The sequence below is a fragment of the Pseudophryne corroboree genome, chromosome 12 (assembly GCF_028390025.1).
Source record: "Pseudophryne corroboree isolate aPseCor3 chromosome 12, aPseCor3.hap2, whole genome shotgun sequence".
In the NCBI taxonomy this organism is placed as follows: Eukaryota; Metazoa; Chordata; class Amphibia; order Anura; family Myobatrachidae; genus Pseudophryne; species Pseudophryne corroboree.
The window spans coordinates 13,544,544-13,569,236 of NC_086455.1; the positions used below are offsets into that span (position 1 = coordinate 13,544,544).

General features: G+C 48.0%; 1 protein-coding gene across 3 annotated transcripts in view; it reads right to left on the minus strand.

Moving 5' to 3' along the window:
* The window catches only part of GOLPH3L (golgi phosphoprotein 3 like), a 60,895-nt gene that overhangs the window by 32,958 nt on the left and 3,244 nt on the right, over positions 1-24,693 (minus strand). The window lies entirely within an intron of this gene.

A 24,693-nucleotide genomic window follows, 5' to 3' on the forward strand; every position in this document is an offset into this window, starting at 1 on the left:
TGATGTCCAGTGATACCATGTAATCCCCCTCTTCCAGGCTTGCAATAACCGCCCTGAGCGATTCCATTTTGAACTTGAACTTCCTTATATAAGTGTTCAAGGATTTCAAATTTAGAATGGGTCTCACCGAACCGTCTGGTTTCGGTACCACAAACATTGTGGAATAGTAACCCCGTCCCTGTTGAAGGAAGGGAACTTTTATTATCACCTGCTGGAGGTATAGCCTGTGAATTGCCGCCAGTACTACCTCCCTGTCCTGGGGAGTAGCTGGCAAGGCTGATTTGAGGTAACGGCGAGGGGGAGACGTCTCGAATTCCAGCTTGTATCCCTGAGATACCACTTGTAGAACCCAGAGATCCACCTGTGAGCGAACCCACTGGTCGCTGAAATTCCGGAGACGGGCCCCCACCGCACCTGGCTCCACATGTGAAAGCGATTTTCCCTATAGCTGCTTTTATATATAGTTTGCGCCTAAATTTAGTGCCCCCCCCCCCTCTTTTTTACCCTTGATGTCAGGAAACTGCAGGGGAGAGCCTGGGGAGCTGTCTTCCAGCGGAGCTGTGAAGAGAAAATGGCGCCAGTGTGCTGAGGAAGATAGCCCCGCCCCCTTCTCGGCGGACTTCTCCCGCTTTTTTATCTGTATAATGGCGGGGGATTATGCACATATACAGCTTAAAAGCTGTATTGTGTGTCAATTAGCCATGTAAGGTACTCTAATTGCTGCCCAGGGCGCCCCCCCCCAGCGCCCTACACCCATCAGTGACCGGAGTGTGTGGTGTGCATAGGGAGCAATGGCGCACAGCCGCAGTGCTGTGCGCTACCTTAATGAAGACCGAAGTCTTCAGCCGCCGATTTTCTCCGGTTTCTTCCGTCTTCTGGCTCTGCAAGGGGGACGGCGGCGCGGCTCCGGGAACGGACGATCGAGGTCGGGCCCTGTGTTCGATCCCTCTGGAGCTAATGATGTCCAGTAGCCTAGAAGCACAAGCTAGCTGCAAGCAGGTAGGTTTGCTTCTCTCCCCTAAGTCCCACGTAGCAGTGAGTCTGTTGCCAGCAGATCTCACTGACAATAAAAAACCTAACAAATACTTTTCTTTCTAGGAAGCTCAGGAGAGCCCCTAGAGTGCATCCAGCTCTGGCCGGGCACAGATTCTAACTGAGGTCTGGAGGAGGGGCATAGAGGGAGGAGCCAGTGCACACCAGATGTAGTACCTAATCTTTTCTTTAGAGTGCCCAGTCTCCTGCGGAGCCCGTCTATTCCCCATGGTCCTTACGGAGTACCCAGCATCCACTAGGACGTCAGAGAAAAAATAAGAATTTACTTACCGATAATTCTATTTCTCGTAGTCCGTAGTGGATCCTGGGGACTCCGTAAGGACCATGGGGAATAGCGGCTCCGCAGGAGACTGGGCACAAAAGTAAAGCTTTAGAACTACCTGGTGTGCACTGGCTCCTCCCCCTATGACCCTCCTCCAAGCCTCAGTTAGGATACTGTGCCCGGACGAGCGTACACAATAAGGAAGGATTTTGAATCCCGGGTAAGACTCATACCAGCCACACCAATCACACCATATAACTTGTGATCTAAACCCAGTTAACAGCATGATAACAGAGGAGCCTCTAGAAAAGATGGCTCACTACAGCAATAACCCGATTTTTTGGTAACAATAACTATGTACCAGTATTGCAGACAATCCGCACTTGGGATGGGCGCCCAGCATCCACTACGGACTACGAGAAATAGAATTATCGGTAAGTAAATTCTTATTTTCTCTAACGTCCTAAGTGGATGCTGGGGACTCCGTAAGGACCATGGCGATTATACCAAAGCTCCCAAACGGGCGGGAGAGTGCGGATGACTCTGCAGCACCAAATGAGAGAACTCCCGGTCCTCCTCAGCCAGGGTATCAAATTTGTAGAATTTTACAAAGTATTTTCTCCTGACCAAGTAGCTGCTCGGCAAAGTTGTAAAGCCGAGACCCCTCGGGCAGCCGCCCAAGATGAGCCCACCTTCCTTGTGGAATGGGCTTTTACAGATTTTGGCTGTGGCAGGCCTGCCACACAGAATGTGCAAGCTGAATTGTACTACAAATCCAACGAGCAATAGTCTGCTTAGAAGCAGGAGCACCCAGCTTGTTGGGTGCATACAGAATAAACAACGAGTCAGATTTTCTGACTCCAGCCGTCCTGGAAACCTTTATTTCCAGGGCTCTGACAACGTCTAGCAACTTGGAGTCCTCCAAGTTCCTAGTAGCCGCAGGCACCACAATAGGTTGATTCAGGTGAAACGCTGAAAACCACCTTAGGGAGAAACTGAGGACAAGTCCTCAATTCCGCCCTGTCCGAATGGAAAATCAGATGAGGGCTTTTACAGGATAAAGCCGCCAATTCTGACACGCACCTGGCCCAGGCCAGGGCCAACAGCATGACCACTTTCCATGTGAGATATTTTAACTCCACATATTTAAGTGGTTCAAACCAATGTGACTTTTGGAACCCAAAAACTACATTTAGATCCCAAGGTGCCACTGGAGGCACAAAAGGAGGCTGTATATACAGTACCCCTTTCACAAACGTCTGAACTTCAGGGACTGAAGCTAGTTCTTTTTGGAAGAAAATTGACAGGGCCGAAATTTGAACCTTAATGGACCCCCATTTCAGGCCCATAGACACTCCTGTTTGCAGGAAATGTAGGAATCGACCTAGTTGAAAATTCCTCCGTCGGGGCCTTACTGGCCTCGCACCACGCAACATATTTTCGCCAAATGCGGTGATAATGTTTTGCGGTTATATCTTTCCTGGCTTTGATCAGGATAGGGATGACTTCATCCGGAATGCCTTTTTCCTTCAGGATCCGGCGTTCAACCGCCCTGCCGTTAAACGCAGCCGCGGTAAGTCTTGGAACAGACAGGGTCCTTGCTGGAGCAGGTCCCTTCTTAGAGGTAGAGGCCACGGATCCTCCGTGAGCATCTCTTGAAGTTCCGGTTACCAAGTCCTTCTTGGCCAATCCGGAGCCACGAATATAGTGCTTACTCCTCTCCATCTTATAATTCTCAGTACCTTGGTTATGAGAGGCAGAGGAGGGAACACATACACTGACTGGTACACCCACTGTGTTACCAGAGCGTCTACAGCTATTGCCTGAGGGTCCCTTGACCTGGCGCAATACTTGTCGAGTTTTATAAACATGTGGAAGACTTCTGGGTGAAGTCCCCACTCTCCCGGGTAGAGGTCGTGTCTGCTGAGGAAGTCTGCTTCCCAGTTGTCCACTCCCGGAATGAATACTGCTGACAGTGCTATCACATGATTTTCCGCCCAGCGAAGAATCCTTGCAGCTTCTGCCATTGCCCTTCTGCTTCTTGTGTCACCCTGTCTGTTTACGTGGGTGACTGCCGTGATGTTGTCCGAATGGATCAACTCCGGGTGACCTTGAAGCAGAGGTCTTGCTGAGCTTAGAGCATTGTAAATGGCCCTTAGCTTCAGGATATTTATGTGAAGTGATGTCTCCAGGCTTGACCATAAGCTCTGGAAATTCCTTCCCTGTGTGACTGCTCCCCAGCCTCGCAGGCTGGCATCCGTGGTCACCAGGACCCAGTCCTGAATGTGCGGCCCTCTAGAAGATGAGCACTCTGCAACCACCACAGGAGAGACACCCTTGTGCTTGGTGACAGGGTTATCCGCTGATGCATCTGAAGATGCGAGCCAGACCATTTGTCCAGCAGGTCCCACTGGAAAGTTCTTGCGTGGAATCTGCCGCATGGGATTGCTTCATAGGAAGCCACCATTTTTTCCAGAACCATCTCATTGATGTACTGAGACTTGGCTCGGTTATAGGAGGTTCCCGACTAGCTCGGATAACTCCCTGACTTTCTCCTCCGGGAGAAACACCTTTTTCTGAACTGTGTCCAGGATCATCCCTAAGAACAGAAGACGAGCCGTCGGAATCTTTTAGCTGCGATTTTGGAATATTGAGAATCCAATCGTGCTGCCGCAGCACTACCTGAGATAGTGCTACACCGACCTCCAACTGTTCCCTGGATCTTACCCTTATCAGGGAATCGTCCAAGTAAGGGATAACTAAAATTCCCTTCCTTTGAAGGAGTATCATCATTTCGGCCATTACCTTGGTAAAGACCCGGGGTGCCGTGGACCATCCATACGGCAGCGTCTGAAACTGATAGTGACAGTTCTGTACCATAAACCTGAGGTACCCTTGGTGAGAAGGGTAAATTGGGACATGAATGTAAGCATCCTTGATGTACCGAGACATGTAGTCCTCTTCTTCCAGGTTCGCAATCACTGCTCTGAGTGACTCAATCTTGAATTTGAACCTCTGTATGTAAGTGTTCAAAGATTTTAGATTTAGAATCGGTCTCACCGAGCCGTCCGGCCTCGGTACCACAACAGTGTGGAATAATACCCCGTTCCCTGTTGCAGGGGGGGTACCTTGATTATCACCTGCTGGGAATACAGCTTGTGAATGGCTTCCAAAACTGTCTCCCTGTCAGAAGGAGACATCGGTAAAGCCGACTTTAGGAAACGGCGAGGGGGAGACGTCTCGAATTCCAATTTGTACCCCTGAGATATCACCTGAAGGATCCAGGGGTCTACTTGCGAGTGAGCCCACTGCGTGCTGAAATTCATTGAGACGGGCCCCCACCGTGCCTGATTCTGCTTGTAAAGCCCCAGCGTCATACTGAGGGCTTGGCAGAGGCGGGAGAGGTTTTCTGTTCCTGGGAACTGGCTGATTTCTGCAGCCTTTTTCCTCTCCCTGTGTCACGGGCAGAAATGAGGAACCTTTTGCCAGCTTGCCCACGAAAAGACTGCGCCTGATAATACGGCATCTTCTCATGTTGAGAGGCGACCTGGGGTACAAACGTGGATTTCCCAGCTGTTGCCGTGGCCACCAGGTCTGAAAGACCGACCCCAAATAACTCCTCCCCTTAATAAGGCAATACTTCCAAATGCCGTTTGGAATCCGCATCACCTGACCACTGTCGTGTCCATAACCCTCTACTGGTAGAAATGGACAACGCACTTAGACTTGATGCCAGTCGGCAAATATTCCGCTGTGCATCACGCATATATAGAAATGCATCTTTCAAATGCTCTATAGGCAATAATATACTGTCCCTATCTAGGGTATCAATATTTTCCGTCAGGGAATCCGACCACGCCAACCCAGCACTGCACATCCAGGCTGAGGCGATTGCTGGTCGCAGTATAACACCAGTATGTGTGTAAATACATTTTAGGATACCCTCCTGCTTTCTATCAGCAGGATCCTTAAGGGCGGCCATATCAGGAGAGGGTAGAGCCCTTGTTCTTACAAGCGTGTGAGCGCTTTATCCACCCTAGGGGGTGTTTCCCAACGCACCCTAACCTCTGGCGGGAAAGGATAGAATGCCAATAACATTTTAGAAATTATTGTTATCGGGGGAAAACCACGCATCATCACACACCTCATTTAATTTCTCAGATTCAGGAAAACTACAGGTAGTTTTTCCTCACCGAACATAATACCCCTTTTTGGTGGTACTCGTATTATCAGAAATGTGTAAAACATTTTTCATTGCCTCAATCATGTAACGTGTGGCCCTACTGGAAGTCACATTTGTCTCTTCACCGTCGACACTGGAGTCAGTATCCGTGTCGGCGTCTATATCTGCCATCTGAGGTAACGGGCGCTTTAGAGCCCCTGACGGCCTATGAGACGTCTGGACAGGCACAAGCTGAGTAGCCGGCTGTCTCATGTCAACCACTGTCTTTTATACAGAGCTGACACTGTCACGTAATTCCTTCCAACAGTTCATCCACTCAGGTGTCGACCCCCTAGGGGGTGACATCACTATTACAGGCAATCTGCTCCGTCTCCACATCATTTTTCTCCTCATACATGTCGACACAAACGTACCGACACACAGCACACACACAGGGAATGCTCTGATAGAGGACAGGACCCCACTAGCCCTTTGGGGAGACAGAGGGAGAGTTTGCCAGCACACACCAGAGCGCTATATATATACAGGGATAACCTTATATAAGTGTTTTTCCCTTTATAGCTGCTGTATTGTTTATACTGCGCCTAATTTGTGCCCCCCTCTCTTTTTTAACCCTTTCTGTAGTGTAGTGACTGCAGGGGAGAGCCAGGGAGCTTCCCTCCAACGGAGCGGTGAGGGAAAATGGCGCCAGTGTGCCGAGGAGATAAGTCCGCCGATAAGGGGGCGGAGCCTATCTCCCGTTTTTCTATGTATTTTGGCAGGGGTTAAATTCATCCATATAGCCCAGGAGCTATATGTGATGCATTTTTTGCCATCCAAGGTGTTTTTTATTGCGTCTCAGGGCGCCCCCCCCAGCGCCCTGCACCCTCAGTGACCGGAGTGTGAAGTGTGCTGAGAGCAATGGCGCACAGCTGCAGTGCTGTGCGCTACCTTGTTGAAGACAGGACGTCTTCTGCCGCCGATTTTCCGGACCTCTTCTGTCTTCAGGCTCTGTAAGGGGGCCGGCGGCGCGGCTCTGGGACCCATCCATGGCTGGGCCTGTGATCGTCCCTCTGGAGCTAATGTCCAGTAGCCTAAGAAGCCCAATCCACTCTGCACGCAGGTGAGTTCGCTTCTTCTCCCCTTAGTCCCTCGATGCAGTGAGCCTGTTGCCAGCAGGTCTCACTGAAAATAAAAAACCTAAAACTAAGCTTTTCACTAAGCAGCTCAGGAGAGCCACCTAGTGTGCACCCTTCTCGTTCGGGCACAAAAATCTAACTGAGGCTTGGAGGAGGGTCATAGGGGGAGGAGCCAGTGCACACCAGGTAGTTCTAAAGCTTTACTTTTGTGCCCAGTCTCCTGCGGAGCCGCTATTCCCCATGGTCCTTACGGAGTCCCCAGCATCCACTTAGGACGTTAGAGAAAAAAGTAATCTGTCTTCCAAGCTTACCGCCTTGGTGTTACTCTCAGCTTGGAGGAGAACGCTGTAAGCCCACCATGGAACAGTGGGCAGGCATCGGACATCAACTCTCGATGGCAGTGAACATTGGAGAGCAAGCAATGGGATGAACGAGGAAGGGGACTGATGCTGTCCATCCCTAAAGTGACTGTTTCCCCCCACATCCTGTCCCTCTACTGCATACGGTTACCATATTGGAGTTTCTCACACTCCCACACTTACTCCTCATCTCAGCTGTGACTTGTCACCAGTAGAGTATAAGCTCCATCACAAGCTAAGCTCTTCTCACCCTCTGAAAAGGAGGGTAACATAAGGCTGCGTTCGTGGGCAGGGGGGTAAAGGCTGTGGGCAGAGTGCAGGAAATGGATAAACTTGGCTCGGGGCGGCATATGTCAGGCACTGGGCACTTACACAGGGGACAAGTATCTACACAAGCTCCCAGGACCTCATACAGAGAACATCTAGGGCCAAATATAATAGAGTGAGAGTTTCAGAAAGTGAGAAATTTGGTAAGGTTTTGCAGTTTGTTTGTTTTTAAAGTGGCAATCATTTACACTGCAAAACCAGGCTGATCTTGCAGTGTAAATGATTGCCACTTTAAAAAAAAAAACACAAAACCTTATCAACTCTCTCACTTTTTGAAACTCTCAATCTATTACATTTGGCCCCTAGTGTTTGGCTGAACATGACAAAAAAAAAACAACCCCCCACAGTAAATAGTCATAAACTACATGCATCGGAAGCTTGCGTTTAACCCTTTAAAAAAAAAAAAAAAAAAAATTATGTTTGTTATTAAATATAAAACTGGAAGCAGGGAAGACTTTAATGACAGTGCTGGGGGAGAACTTCAAATATGACCAATAAAAAGGCAGCCACACGTCACAGGCTACGGTGTGAGTCCATTCTCTGCATGCATTTCCGGCCACAGCCGGACCTGGCTCTACTGGTTGTACCTGCGCTGCAGGTTAGGATCTCCGGGGAAGGCATGCAGTGGGCTGGGCCCTGATCACACAAAAACCTTCACTAAGCTACAGGGCATACACAGGTAGGATATCACAACAGGGTGGGGCAGTGTAAGGGTTACATGTCGCTCACATGTACTGTAATGTTCCTCACTGCGTTTCCTTCTATTTATTAACATTATTTATCAAGTTATTCATAGAGCTCAAACAACACAGCACTTTACACACTACGTTTACGTCATTCACAGTCACTGTCCCAGTGGAGCTTACAATCTATATTCACTACCACATGTACACAGACACACACTAAAGGGGGGTACACACGTAAGAGATGTGTGCTGAACGGGGGAGGGCGCTTTTTTTTTCTTGCTTTTTTCACACAGCGGTGAAGTGATCAACCTAACTACATTGTATGCAGGCACAATCTAGTACCGGCGGGGCCGCACATCGCTATGGGATGTACAAACGGAGAGATCCGTGCTTAATTTCTAAGCAATCTAGTCAGCTTGCTTAGAAATTAAGCACGGGGTACTCACGGAGCGATATTCTAAGCAATCTGACTAGATTGCTTAGAATTTAAGCATTATCGCTCCGTGTGTACCCCCTACAGCGCTATCGCTGGTGCTAGATTGGCCAATCTAGCGGGTCGCTCACTTCACCCGCTAGGTGAAGTGAGCGGCCCACCTGTCTCCCCCCGCACACTCAACACACATCGCCCTGTGCTGAGCGGCGGGAGAGATGTGTGCGGAGCGGCAGGGCCGGATCTAGAGGGGGCGACCGCCCCCCTCTAACAGTCATGGCCACGCCCACTTTTGAGCAGAAGAGAGCTCTCCTGGGAGAGCCTGAGGCAGAACGATGTGTTGCAGCTTATACCACAGCAGCACAGAGGAGCCAGGAGAGCAAGGGTTACAGAGCATTTGCTCCTCACTTGCTGGTGTGTGGGTACTAGGGCTAATAAATACAATTACCCCATAGCACAGTCACATGTACATAGAACAATCACAAAGCTCTATATCAGTCTCACTAAAAAAAGTTCAGTCAGAATTGAGAGGAGGAAGAATTAGGATTGCAGATGGGAGGAGTTGGGACTGTAGAGGGAGTAGTCAAGATTAAACAGTAAACCGCCCCCCCTAAAGAAAAGTCTAGATCCGTCCCTGCTGAGCGGTTCGCTCAGCACGCATCTCTCCCACATCGGCCAGTGAGTACTGGCCTTTAACGTTATTTATACCAGTATGTTCTTGGAGTGTGGGAGGAAACCAGAGCTACTGCCCCCCCCCCCCCTCCCCCTCCTTCCGCTCCCCAGCAGAAATAAACTCACAAACACATGGAGAACATGCAAACTCCACACCTATTGCCTCGGCCACAAATTGACCTCAGTGCTGGGAGGCAGCAATGGTTAACACTGTGCTGCCCTGGTTTACACTCCTCCCATATTACTTAGTACAAAAGTTGTGTAGTCACATTAAATAAAAGAAAGTTTCGGAGAGGCAGCAAATGTGACAGGTAATTGCTCTTGGCAAAATGAAGACGGGAGAGTAACTAGACTGAAGGGCCCCATACACTAGAACGATAATGCCAGATTTCATCCAATTTCGGGCATCTTGGAGGTGTTTCCGATCCGCGTTCCCATGAGGGTCGGATCGGCTCCCCTAGATCGTTAGTGCTGCAATCGTGATATGTCGTTTCCCGCAGCCATGACTGGGATCGCATACGATATATCACATGCAAAATGTACCAAATCATATGGAACCACTCCCGGGAAGCTCCCGGGAGAGTTCAATGGAAATCGCCTCCAACTTCAGCCTCAGACATATCGCTGTAGTGTATGGGGCCCTTTAGACACGACTGATTGTGATATACGATACCTGTAGATCTGTTTGCACCAGAGTCTCTGAATCTGTACACAGTGGGGTAAATTTACTAAGATTCGTAATTTTCCGTTTGAGGTCAAAGTTCAATCACGAATGACATCGAAAGTGTAAATATGCAACTTTTTGAATTTAGTACGACTAATTTAGTAAGCTGCCGTATTCTGCATTTTCGGTTTTACAGATGTCGATGTCATTCGTTTTTTTAGGCAGTGTTTTACGTGAGTGACTTGTAAAACACTGCCGACTTTAATACAATGAATCTCGGCCGGATCTGAGAGATCCGTGCTGGGCTTCATTGTGCACTTTAAAAAAATAAAAATAAAAAAAAATCAGTGTTAAATAAAAAAAAAAAAAATGCGCGGGATCCCCCCTCCTAAGCAAAACCAGCCTCGGGCTCTTTGAGCCGGTCCTGGTTGCAAAAATATGGGGAAAAAAGAAATGATAGAGGTTCCCCCATATTTCAACAACCAGCACCGGGCTCTGCGCCTGGTCCTGGTTCCAAAAATGCGGGGGACAAAAAGCGTAGGGGTCCCCCGTATTTCTGAAACCAGCACCAGGCTCCACTAGCCAGATACATAATGCCACAGCCGGGGGACACTTTTATATAGCCCCCGGCGGCCCTGGCATTACATAACCAACTAGTCACCCCTGGCCGGGGTACCCTGGAGGAGTGGGGACCCCTTCAATCAAGGGGTCCCCCCCCCCCCTCCAGCCACCCAAGGACCAGGGGTGAAGCCCGAGGCTGACCCCCCCATCCATCGGCTGCGGATGGGAGGCTGATAGCCGTTGTGTAAAAAAAATTATATTGTTTTTAGTAGCAGTACTACAAGTCCCAGCAAGCCTCCACCGCAAGCTGGTACTTGGAGAACCACAAGTACCAGCATGCGGAGGAAAACCGGGCCCGCTGGTACCTGTAGTAGTACTACTACTAAAAAAATACCCCAATAAAAACATAAGGACACACACCTTGAAAGTATAACTTTAATACAAACACACACACCTCCATATACACATACTTACCTTATGTTCACACGAGGGTCGGTCCTCTTCTCCATGTAGAATCCATGGTGTACCTGTGGAAAAAATTATACTCACAAAATCCAGTGTAGAAGCCTCTTTTAATCCAGTTGTAATCCAGGTACTTGTCAAAATAAAAAAACGGACACCCGACCTCGCACTGAAAGGGGACCCATGTTTTCACATGGGACCCCTTTCCCCGAATGCCAGGAACCCCCTCTGACTTATGTCTAAGTGGGTTCCATCAGCCAATCAGGGAACGCCACATTGTGGCACCCTCCTGATTGGCTGTGTGCTCCTGTACTGTATGACAGGCGGCACACGGCAGTGTTACAATGTAGCGCCTATGCGCTCCATTATAACCAATGGTGGGAACTTTGTGGTCAGCGGTTGACCGAAAGTAACCTCACCGCTGACCACAAAGTTCCCACCATTGGTTACAATGGAGCGCATAGGCGCTACATTGTAACACTGCCGCGTGCCGCCTGTCAGACAGTACAGGAGCACACAGCCAATCAGGAGGGTGCCACAACGTGGCGTTATCTGATTGGCTGATGGAACCCACTTAGACATAAGTCAGAGGGGGTTCCTGGCATTCGGGGAAAGGGGACCCATGTGAAAACATGGGGCCCCTTCAGTGCGAGGTCGGGTGTCCGTTTTTGTATTTTGACAAGTACCTGGATTAAAAGAAGAGGCTTCTACACTGGATTTTGTGAGTATAATTTTGTCCACAGGTACACCATGGATTCTACATGGAGAAGAGGACCGACCCTCGTGTGAACATAAGGTAAGTATGTGTATATGGAGGTGTGTGTACTACTACTACTACTACTACTACTACTACTACTACGGGTGACTAGTTGGTTATGTAATGCCAGGGCCGCTGAGAGCTATATAAAAGTGTCCCCCAGCTGTGGCATTATGTATCTGGCTAGTGGAGCCCGGTGCTGGTTTCAGAAAATAAGAATTTACTTACCGATAATTCTATTTCTCATAGTCCGTAGTGGATGCTGGGGACTCCGAAAGGACCATGGGGAATAGCGGCTCCACAGGAGACTGGGCACAAAGTAAAAGCTTTAGGACTAGCTGGTGTGCACTGGCTCCTCCCCCTATGACCCTCCTCCAAGCCTCAGTTAGGATACTGTGCCCGGACGAGCGTACACAATAAGGAAGGATTTTGAATCCCGGGTAAGACTCATACCAGCCACACCAATCACACCGCACAACTTGTGATCTGAACCCAGTTAACAGCATGATAACAGAAGGAGCCTCTGAAAAGATGGCTCACAACAACAATAACCCGATTTTTGTAACAATAACTATGTACAAGTAATGCAGACAATCCGCACTTGGGATGGGCGCCCAGCATCCACTACGGACTATGAGAAATAGAATTATCGGTAAGTAAATTCTTATTTTCTCTAACGTCCTAGTGGATGCTGGGGACTCCGAAAGGACCATGGGGATTATACCAAAGCTCCCAAACGGGCGGGAGAGTGCGGATGACTCTGTAGCACCGAATGAGAACACTCCAGGTCCTCCTCAGCCAGGGTATCAAATTTGTAGAATTTAGCAAACGTGTTTGCCCCTGACCAAGTAGCTGCTCGGCAAAGTTGTAAAGCCGAGACCCCTCAGGCAGCCGCCCAAGATGAGCCCACTTTCCGTGTGGAATGGGCTTTTACAGATTTTGGCTGTGGCAGGCCTGCCACAGAATGTGCAAGCTGAATTGTACTACAAATCCAACGAGCAATCGTCTGCTTAGAAGCAGGAGCACCCAGCTTGTTGGGTGCATACAGGATAAACAGCGAGTCAGATTTTCTGACTCCAGCCGTCCTGGAAACATATATTTTCAGGGCCCTGACTACGTCCAGCAACTTGGAATCCTCCAAGTCCCTAGTAGCCGCAGGCACCACAATAGGTTGGTTTAAGTGAAATGCTGAAACCACCTTAGGGAGAAATTGAGGACGAGTCCTCAATTCTGCCCTGTCCGTATGAAAAATTAGGTAAGGGCTTTTATAGGATAAAGCCGCCAATTCTGATACACGCCTGGCTGAAGCCAGGGCTAACAGCATTACCACTTTCCATGTGAGATATTTCAAGTCCACAGTGGTGAGTGGTTCAAACCAATGTGATTTTAGGAATCCCAACACTACATTGAGATCCCAAGGTGCCACTGGAGGCACAAAAGGAGGCTGTATATGCAGTACTCCCTTGACAAACGTCTGAACTTCAGGAACAGAAGCTAGTTCTTTTTGGAAGAATATCGACAGGGCCGAAATTTGAACCTTAATGGACCCTAATTTTAGGCCCATAGACAGTCCTGTTTGCAGGAAATGCAGGAATCGACCCAGTTGAAATTCCTCCGTAGGGGCCTTCCTGGCCTCGCACCACGCAACATATTTACGCCAAATACGGCGATAATGTTGTACGGTTACATCCTTCCTGGCTTTGATCAGGGTAGGGATGACTTCATCCGGAATGCCTTTTTCCTTCAGGATCCGGCGTTCAACCGCCATGCCGTCAAACGCAGCCGCGGTAAGTCTTGGAACAGACATGGTCCCTGCTGGAGCAGGTCCTGTCTTAGAGGTAGAGGCCACGGGTCTTCCGTGAGCATCTCTTGAATTTCCGGGTACCAAGTCCTTCTTGGCCAATCCGGAGCCACGAGTATAGTCTTTACTCCTCTCCTTCTTATGATTCTCAGTACTTTTGGTATGAGAGGAAGAGGAGGGAACACATACACTGACCGGTACACCCACGGTGTTACCAGAGCGTCCACAGCTATTGCCTGAGGGTCCCTTGACCTGGAGCAATATCTGTCCAGTTTTTTGTTGAGGCGAGACGCCATCATGTCCACCTTTGGTTTTTCCCAACGGTTCACAATCATGTGGAAGACTTCTGGGTGAAGTCCCCACTCCCCCGGGTGAAGATCGTGTCTGCTGAGGAAGTCTGCTTCCCAGTTGTCCACTCCCGGAATGAACACTGCTGACAGTGCTATCACATGATTTTCCACCCAGCGAAGAATCCTTGCCACTTCCGTCATTGCCCTCCTGCTTCTTGTGCCGCCCTGTCTGTTTACGTGGGCGACTGCCGTGATGTTGTCCGACTGGATCAATACTGGCTGACCCTGAAGCAGAGGCCTTGCCTGACTTAGGGCATTGTAAATGGCCCTTAGTTCCAGGATATTTATGTGAAGTGACGTTTCCATGCTTGACAACAAGCCCTGGAAATTTTTTCCCTGTGTGACTGCTCCCCAGCCTCTCAGGCTGGCATCCGTGGTCACCAGGACCCAATCCTGAATGCCGAATCTGCGGCCCTCTAGGAGATGAGCACTCTGTAACCACCACAGGAGAGACACCCTTGTCCTTGGAGACAGGGTTATCCGCTGATGCATTTGAAGATGCGATCCGGACTATTTGTCTAGCAGATCCAACTGAAAAGTTCTTGCGTGGAATCTGCCGAATGGAATCGCTTCGTAAGAAGCCACCATCTTTCCCAGGACCCTTGTGCACTGATGCACTGACACCTGGCCTGGTCTTAGGAGTTTCCTGACTAGGTCGGATAACTCCCTGGCTTTCTCTTCCGGGAGAAACACCTTTTTCTGTACTGTGTCCAGAATCATCCCTAGGAACAGCAGACGTGTCGTCGGAATCAGCTGCGATTTTGGAATATTTAGAATCCATCCGTGCTGTCGTAGTACTATTTGAGTGCTACTCCGACCACTAACTGTTCTCTGGACCGTGCCCTTATCAGGAGATCGTCCAAGTAAGGGATAATTAATACGCCTTTTCTTCGAAGAAGAATCATCATTTCGGCCATTACCTTGGTAAAGACCCGGGGTGCCGTGGACAATCCAAACGGCAGCGTCTGAAACGGATAGTGACAGTTCTGTACCACAAACCTGAGGTACCCTTGGTGAGAAGGGCAAATTGGGACATGGAGGTAAGCATCCTTGATGTCCAGAGACACCATGTAGTCCCCTTCTTCCGGGTTCGCTATCACTGCTCTGAGTGACTCCATCTTGAACTTGAACCTTTTTATGTAAGTGTTCAAGGCTTTCAGATTTAAAATGGGTCTCACCGAGCCGTCCGGCTTCGGTACCACAAACAGCGTGGAGTAATACCCCTTTCCCTGTTGTAGGAGGGGTACCTTGATTATCACTTGCTGGGAATACAGCTTGTGAATGGCTTCCAATACCGCCTCCCTGTCGGGGGTAGACGTTGGTAAAGCAGACTTCAGGAACCGGCGAGGGGGAGACGTCTCGAATTCCAATTTGTACCCCTGAGATACTACCTGCAGGATCCAGGGGTCCACTTGCGAGTGAGCCCACTGCGCGCTGAAATTCTTGAGACGGGCCCCCACCGTGCCTGAGTCCGCTTGTAAGGCCCCAGCGTCATGCTGAGGACTTGGCAGAAGCGGGGGAAGGCTTCTGTTCGTGGGAAGAAGCTGTCTGTTGCAGTCTTTTTCCCCTTCCTCTGCCCCGGGGCAGATATGAGTGGCCTTTTGCCCGCTTGCCCTTATGGAGACGAAAGGACTGAGCCTGAAAAGACGGTATCTTTTTCTGCTGCGAGGTGACTTGGGGTAAAAAGGTGGATTTCCCAGCCGTTGCCGTGGCCACCAGGTCCGATAGACCGCCCCCAAATAACTCCTCCCCTTTATACAGCAATACTTCCATATGCCGTTTGGAATCCGCATCCCCTGACCACTGTCGCGTCCATAATCCTCTTCTGGCAGAAATGGACATCGCACTTACTCTTGATGCCAGAGTGCAAATGTCTCTCTGTGCATCTCGCATATATAGGAATGCATCCTTTAAATGCTCTATAGTCAATAATATATTGTCCCTGTCCAGGGTATCAATATTTTCAGTCAGGGAATCCGACCAAGCCACCTCAGCACTGCACATCCAGGCTGAGGCGATTGCTGGTCGCAGTATAACACCAGTATGTGTGTATATACTTTTAAGGATATTTTCCAGCCTCCTATCTGCTGGCTCCTTAAGGGCGGCCGTTTCTGGAGACGGTAACGCCACTTGTTTTGATAAGCGTGTGAGCGCCTTATCCACCCTAGGGGGTGTTTCCCAACGAGCCCTAACCTCTGGTGGGAAGGGATATAGTGCCAATAATTTTTTAGAAATTAGCAGTTTTTTGTCGGGGGTAACCCACGCTTCATCACACACTTCATTCAATTCATCTGATTCAGGAAAAACTACGGGTAGTTTTTTCACACCCCACATAATACCCCTTTTTTGTGGTACTTGCAGTATCAGAGATGTGCAAAACCTCCTTCATTGCCGTGATCATGTAACGTGTGGCCCTACTGGAAAATACGTTTGTTTCTTCACCGTCGACACTGGAGTCAGTGTCTGTGTCTGGGTCCGTGTCGACCCACTGAGGTAACGGGCGTTTAATAGCCCCTGACGGTGTTTGAGACGCCTGGACAGGCACTAACTGAGCTGCCGGCTGTCTCATGTCGTCAACAGTTTTCTGTAACGTGCCGACACTGTCACGTAATTCCTTAATTACGGCCATCCATTCAGGTGTCGACTCCCTAGGGGGTGACATCACCATTATAGGCAATTGCTCCGCCTCCACATCATTTTCCTCCTCATACATGTCGACACACACGTACCGACACCCAGCACACACACAGGGAATGCTCTGATAGAGGACAGGACCCACTTAGCCCCTTGGGGAGACAGAGGGAGAGTTTGCCAGCACACACCAGAGCGCTATATATGTATAGGGACAACCTTACAATAAGTGTCTATCCCTTATAGCTGCTTATATCTGTTATTTTGCCAAATAAGTGCCCCCCTCTCTTTTTTACCCTGTTTCTGTAGTTGCAGGATGCAGGGGAGATTCTGGGAGCCTTCCTACCAGCGGAGCTGTGTGGGAAAAATGGCGCTGTGTGCTGAGGAGATAGGCCCCGCCCCCTTCACGGCGGGCTCTTCTCCCGCTTTTTTCTGGAAAACTGGCAGGGGTTAAATACATCCATATAGCCCAGGAGCTATATGTGATGTATTTTTTGCCAAATAAGGTAAATTCATTGCTTCCCAGGGCGCCCCCCCCAGCGCCCTGCACCCTCAGTGACCGAAGTGTGAAGTGTGCTGAGAGCAATGGCGCACAGCATAAAGTCGCGTTGTGCGCGACTTTATGAAGACAGGAAAGTCTTCTGCCGCCGATTTAAGGACCTCTTCTTGCTTCAGCATCTGTAAGGGGGCCGGCGGCGCGGCTCCGGGACCCATCCATGGCTGGGCCTGTGATCGTCCCTCTGGAGCTAATGTCCAGTAGCCTAAGAAGCCCAATCCACTCTGCACGCAGGTGAGTTCGCTTCTTCTCCCCTTAGTCCCTCGATGCAGTGAGCCTGTTGCCAGCAGGTCTCACTGAAAATAAAAAACCTATTTAAACTTTTACTCTAAGCAGCTCAGGAGAGCCACCTAGATTGCACCCTTCTCGTTCGGGCACAAAATCTTAACTGAGGCTTGGAGGAGGGTCATAGGGGGAGGAGCCAGTGCACACCAGCTAGTCCTAAAGCTTTTACTTTGTGCCCAGTCTCCTGCGGAGCCGCTATTCCCCATGGTCCTTTCGGAGTCCCCAGCATCCACTAGGACGTTAGAGAAATACGGGGGACCCCTACGCTTTTTGTCCCCCGTATTTTTGGAACCAGGACCAGGCGCAGAGCCCGGTGCTGGTTGTTTAAATATGGGGGAACCTCTATAATTTCCCCCCCCATATTTTTGCAACCGGGACCGGCTCAAAGAGCCCGAGGCTGGTTTTGCTTAGGAGGGGGGACCCCACGCAATTTTTTTTCAAAAAATGAACACTTTCCCATCCTCTTCCCACTGATAAACATGCACGGATCTCATGGATCCCTGCATGCCTATCCAAACACGGGATAAAAAAGCAGGTCTGTTTTTTTTTTAGCACTTTTTTACGAATTGTATTTCTGCACGGCAGTGTTCGGCTATTGTCGGCAGTGTTTGTGATTTGCACTTTTTAGTAAATTCCCGATTTCTAACAAATTGCAGGCGTATTTGACCGATGGTGTATTGTTTCGTGATTTTTTCCTAGGACTTCCAAAATATTACGAATGCCCTCATCACTGCCGAGATTTTTGCTTAGTAAATTACCGAAATGACACTTTGAAGAAAAAACGGCATCTCGGTCAAAATTGGGACCTTAGTAAATATACCCCAAAGTGCTACAATGGAGCAGCCGCAGCTCTTCTCCAGTAGAAGTTCTATTCTGCTCCATATACAGACTCAGTGACACACAATGTACAAGTGTCACATCAAATTAATAAGCACAGTCCCCTTGTGCGTCCCAGCTGTATCGCGCTTTGACTAAGACTTATTTTCAGCAAAAAAAATAAAGAGACACCCAATGCTAGCAGATTCTCACGGGACCTGGTGGCTCACTTGCGCCAGGTATCTCACACTACGTGGCGTATTGACACCAGATGTATGAGGACACATCGGTATAGGTGTGAGGAGAGTTGGCACAGTGGCTAAAGTTGCTGAATCACTACTTGGTACCTTTAAGTGTGGGGTTTGTATGTTCTCCCCATGCATGTGTAGGTTTCCTCCGGCCACTCTGGTTTCCCCCCACACTCTAAAAAGACAAATCTGGCTTTTGCCAAAAATTAACCCATGTACAGTGTGTGTGTGTGTGTGTGTGTGTGTGTGTGTGTGTGTTAGGAAATAAAGAATGTAAGATCTATTGGGGCAGAGACCAATTTGAATCTCTAAATATTCCCTGCACAGTGTTGCGTAATACGTATGTAAATGTAGGGTGTAGTATGGTATGCCGGCGGCCGGCATACTGACAGCGTGGAGAACACAAATGAGCCCTTTGCGGGCACGGTGGTGCGCGCCACGCTATTTTATTCTCCCTCCAGGGGGGTCGCGGACCCCCACGAGGGAGGGGAAAAAAAGTGTCGGTATGTCGGCTGTCCGGATTCCAGCGCCGGTATACTGTGCGCCGGGATCCCGACAGTCGGCATACTGAAGACCACCCGTAGATGTACAATACATAAAGTAGTGTATAAATGCATTACAAATATCCCCCTAGATTGTGAGCTCCTTGGAGCAGGACCATCTTCCCTCCTGTTCGTACAACACTCTTGTCTATCACACTCACCTCAATCACAGCTCTCTCCTACTCAGCGACTGTCTACAGCCACATCTCCTCTCGCTCGTTACCGTCTACATCTTAACGTCTGCCCGCCCCTAGTTGTACGCAGACTACTCCTTTGCTTCCCGACATCTCCGCTGTATAGTGTACTGAGAATTGTGGTGCTAATTGTTACCTGTGCTCTGTTTTAGGTTTTTCAGTTTTTGTAATGTTAAGTTCTGAGTGTCCTGTATTGTTCTAATGTGCGCCACATATATACAGTCATGCAAAACACTTGTGGTGCCTTATAAATACATATCTTTTTTTTTTATGAGATATATAAAAAAAAAAAAATTCTATAAAAACCATAAGGATCTCAACAAAGCTGCTGGTCCTCCAGGATACAGTCTGCATTTCCTCCAGGATACAGAGGGCACTGCTATGACCGTCTGGGTTAATATTAAACTAGGATTGCTGAAGAGCAGCCATACACCTGCATCACTGGCGTGCTAACTACCAGGATAAGGAGACAGGGGACAGCAGCACACACTTCCTCATTCACATCGTGTGTATGCTCAGCCTGTATGTCCTGGGATTTACAAAGAACGACTAGAGAAAACACCATGACATCCGCAAGTGCACCCTAACTACAGCTCACATGGCGTCTCCGGGTACCCAGCATAGCCATGGGACAGCTACACCATCACCACTATGTTAGTCTATCTTTACATTGCATCTTGCTTCATTCCCTCAGCAATTTAGGCTGTGATGCTGTTAAAATGCCGGCAGTCGGATAACAGACGCCATCAGAACGCAGACACCGTAATCCCGATAGCCAGCATCCCAACTGCAAATATAGCGGGCAGGGGGGTGTTAGATTTAGGTGTCACACATGGGGGTTAGGTTACGGGAAAGGAGGGTTATATACTTAACTCACCCCAGTCAGGATTTCAAACATTTGGATGCCGGTCAATCATACTGAACCGTTTAGGCTCAAAGCCCACTGTGGCCGGAGACCTGGCACACATGATAAAAAGGAATGGCGAGCACGCCACTCCTTTTTAACGGATGAATTGGCACAATATGCTGCAAATATGTAGGCAAGAATGTGTTTTAGCATGTTGTATGTAGTGCTCTATGCACGGTTGTGGAATTGTATAGACTATGCTTTTATAAGAAATGTAGAAAGTATTTTTTTTTCCAAGAGACTGACATCTGGAAACAAATTGTCCTTGGGACATTCTCACATAGGAATGGATATATTAATGACTCTGGCACCAACATGGGGGTTTATTGGTGGGTCTGAACAAGCAGTTTCTTTTGAGATGGAGTCCAGGGGGGGGGGGGGGGGGGGGGGGGGCGGCTGTGTAACAGAGGCACGCAGGAGTAGAGACTGTGGGGTCAGTGTAATAGGGCCCAAGTTTTCAGTGCGGTTCAAACTCGCTCTTTTCTCGCACATGTGAAGGTGCGATTTTGTCCCACAACTCAGCAAACGTAATGGCTTGCAAATCTGTGAGTTCAAGGCTGTTACATTACACAAGTTGTTTCCCTATGTAAACTCGCAACTTGTTGTGAGGCGAGAGTTGTACAGAAGCATGCACAGATCAGGGAGATTGTGCATGCTTCTGTCTGGTACAGTTCACAAATCATTAAAAAAAAAATAATATTTTTATTTTAATACGACCAGCAACGAGCTCTTTGAGCTGATCCTGGTTCAAAAAATACAGGGGGGGGGGGGGAGAATAAATAAATAAAAGAGTGCTCGAGTTCCCCCTGTATTTTAGGTAACAGCACCAAGCTCTTGGACCGGTTCAAGTCTTAAAAATGTGGGAAGGGACTGGGGGGGGGGTCCACCGTATTTCAAGAACCATCACCGGGCTGCACTAGCAGAGAGGTAATGCAACAGCCAGGTTTGTTATTTTGAACCCCTTGGATGCCAACATTGACCGAAGAGGACCTGATCTACACCAAGGATAAGTCAGTATGTTTTTTTTTTTTTTTTCTACAGGTATTATGCGGGGAAGGCTTGCTGGGACCTGTGGTCCTCCCGTAAACAATATTTTTTACAAGCTTGAATGCTATCAACTCGGCACCCACAGACCACCATTTCTATTTTTTTTATTTTTTTAACTATTTCCAAACTTTACCAGACAGAAGCATGCGCAGATCTTGCCGATGCCAAACTAGTCTATTTTTTGGAAAGGTTTCGGGTGCGATAGGCGAATTGTAGGTTTTCCATTGGAAAACCTCTGGATGTTAGTCTGAACACTGCAAGTTTTAGTGAAGGCAGAAACATGCCAGTTTGCATGTTCCCGCACCCTAAACTTGAACTTTAAGGACTCTGACCCTATTACATTTACACCTGTTTGTAGTTTTTTTTTTTTTAGAATTTTCAGTTGTTCCTAAGAAGGAGTTAAGATTGTGATTAAATCAAACTGGTTTTAGCATACATATATGAAAGGGAAGCAGGAAATAACATTTCAAAAGGAGTTAACTGACTGGATAAAGCTATCTGTATTTATTTATATTTTGTGCGATAGCATGACTGGTTAAAGAGAATATAGGGTGGAACTACCCCCCTGTGGGACTATAAGAACAGGATAAAAACTGGGCATGTGCACCCTGTGTATAGATATACCTTCTGTGACATCAACTAGTGTTGTACTGATGATGACTATCTGTATGCTGTATCTCCCTTTTTAATGGGGAGGAGTCTTTTTTAAAGACTATTTGAGCAAAAAACATCTTGCCTTCAAGACTGCCTTTCATCGTGCAACAAACAAAAAAGGCGACAGACGCAGTTCTGTTCTCCGGCTGTTCTGGGTTGATCCAGCGTCTCCAAACTCAGCCGTCTCCCAGATACCGTGCAGGGCCTGGTCCATAGTTAGTGAACAGGAGGTGTGGCAGCAGCGTGTCTACGCAGACACAGCAACAAGCGGTTTCTGGTATCGGTGGTAAGAGCCTAAGTGGAAATCAGCAGTTCCAGGGTCGGTGGTAGCAGCAAAAAACTCGCCCACTGCACAGCGGGTGGAGTCCGTAACAGGCGGTTACTAATAAACCCAATCTGTGATCGATTGGCACAAGCAGCGAGGCGCATGCGGTCAGTCACATCCATACTATCAGTTTGTTAATGAAAATAGGGGAGATGTATGAAGCTTCCTATAGAGTGGAGAAGCTACCCATACCAACCAATCAGCTTTTAGCTAGCATTACAAGGAAGGTAGAAGCTGCTTGGTTGTTGTGGGGAACGTCTCCACTCTTTAGAAGGTTTGTTACATCTCCGCCTATGAACCTACTGTTTGCAGCTATTGGGACAGAGGGAGAGAACCAGTAAAAATAAATCAGCTACAGCTCCAACAACAAAACAATAAGCAATGAGACATCCTCTGTAAAGGGTCACCTATAGTACCAGACCATTGAGCCGACATTGCCAGAAAATACCATGAGGGTAAATTACATTGCTCAGTATTACCCTAGTGTTACAACCGAGAGCTGTTAAAAAGCACAGAACCCTTCCAGGAAGGATGCAAGTCCTCCCAGATCTGTAGGACGGGATCTCCTGATGCAGGCCAACCGGCGATTGGACAAACATATGAATTAGTCAAGATGTCACCTACCCTGACCCCCATGTGTCAACCAACCAAACCACATAGTGTATTTTGGCACAGCAGGCATCCATATCTTGCATCCCTGGTCAATTATTTGCCCCCAACGGAGAGCGTGAAAGAGCGCCACACTAGTGGGCAGATTTAGCTAAGAACAGGGCGAGACTGCCATATTCAAAATACAGAATTGTTTGAGCGAGACTGAGATAAGTGACAGCTTTGCTTTCTGATGGTTCAATATACACAAACTTTGGTTAATGCAAAAAATTATATAAAATGACCTTCGATCGGTGTGTACAAAGTGTATATGAAGCATAAATGCATTATACTGGTATGCAAAAATTCCAAAAGATGGAAAAAGCCGATATCCAAAATACTTCTGGTCCCAGGAATTTTGGATATGGAAGACTCAACCTGTGCAACCCTACAGCAGGCCTGGCCAACCTGTGGCTCTCCACTTGTTGTGAAACTACACGCCCCAGGGAAGGCCAGCTAAAATGAGCAAAAAGTGACCCGTTTCAGCACTCATACGCAACTTTTCTTGTTGCGCCCATTACTTTGGTCGGGTTTAGCAGTTTACGCAGCTAAACCCAACCACTCTGGGCGCAACAAGAGCTTATGATAAGAAACAATTGTATATCGCCCCCGCCCCCCCTCTTCCCGATCTTCCATCAGTTTAAAAAGGAGATCGGGAGCGATAAACAATTAAATATCGCCCAATAAGCTTTTACCTGCACATCACATTTGTTCCTGATGTACTGAATAAACGTTTGCCCATTATAATCAGATATTTGCAGGAAACAATGCAAACAAGCACTATGTTCTGACAATTCAGTCTTCTCCGGCATGGTCCACAGGTTATCCACAGGATAACATTGGGATATGATGAAGCAACAGCAGATTGGCACCAAGCGATCAAAACTTTAGGCCTCCCAGCATGCAACAGGCCCGTCCCTTTATCACCGCCTCCTGGCTCAGGCAAGTCAGTGTTTTGTTTGGTGCGGCAGGAGCCGGACCATGGTCAATGGGCTGCTGATTCTTAGCAGCCATAAGCCGTTTTCGACTCCCTCAACGCCCAGATCTACTCTCAGGATTCTTGCTATCACAAGCACATGGATCGACTATCTTTGACGGCGTGGCTCTTGAGACTTCCACCCTGAAAGCAAGAGGATTCTCACAACAGGTAATTCAAACAATGCTCAGAGCAAGGAAACCTTCCTCAGCTTGCATTTATCACCAAATATAGCAAACCTATATTCAATGGTGCAGTGACTGGAAATTTAACCCTAGGTCTTCTGCAAAACAAAATCCAAAAACCATGGTGCAAGTTGTGTGGTTATTGCAGAAGGGTAAGAAAAGCCTCAGTAGTGCCTGTCACCACTTAAAGGCTTCTTTATTTAAGATTTATGGTTACAGACATTTTGGAATACCCAACATGGGGAAAAAAAATGCACATATTTGTGTTTAAATTGCAAGATCCACTCTTCATAGCTAAGAATTGTCCAAAATCTCTTGATATCCCCAACTTATCCCACTACGCTCTATGGATGTGATTAATAACAAAAAACTTAAGTTAGGCGATTAAGACTAGGGCAACAGGCAGACTCCTCAGTCACATGACGACATCGGACACATTTAATGCTTAAAAGTAAATAATACAGTGCCATGATTAAGTGCAATTTCAGACGTGATAAGCAGTCACATAAAACTGCACCAATGTTAAAATAGCCACTTCAGTCCAGCATATAAAGCAACAAAAGCTTCCCACAAAATTAATATGCCCCATACAAGCGCACCCCTCCTTTCTTATGTGGGTACAGAAATTTTCAGCCAGCGAAAGTTGGTTGCTAAGTGACAAATCTCGTAAGTAAGCTCACTGCTCAAGGAGATGGGATTTATTTTATTTTTTTGTAATTTAAAGAGACAAAAAAAAAAGAAGTCCAACGTAAAAAGCAAAGAAATGGTACAATCCAGATGTCTGAACATTGTAGAAACTGCATACGTATATTTGTTAATGAAGGATTTGCCACTTGCTGAAAACTAAAAATTAACAACTTCCAACGAAGGTTTCCACCCCCCGGAGATTCCGGTCTGATCTCACACATTTGTGTTGGTCACAGATCACCTGACTCTGCCAGATCAGGTCAAACCCACAGGACAGGTACAGCACACGTAGAGCATCAAATAGAAA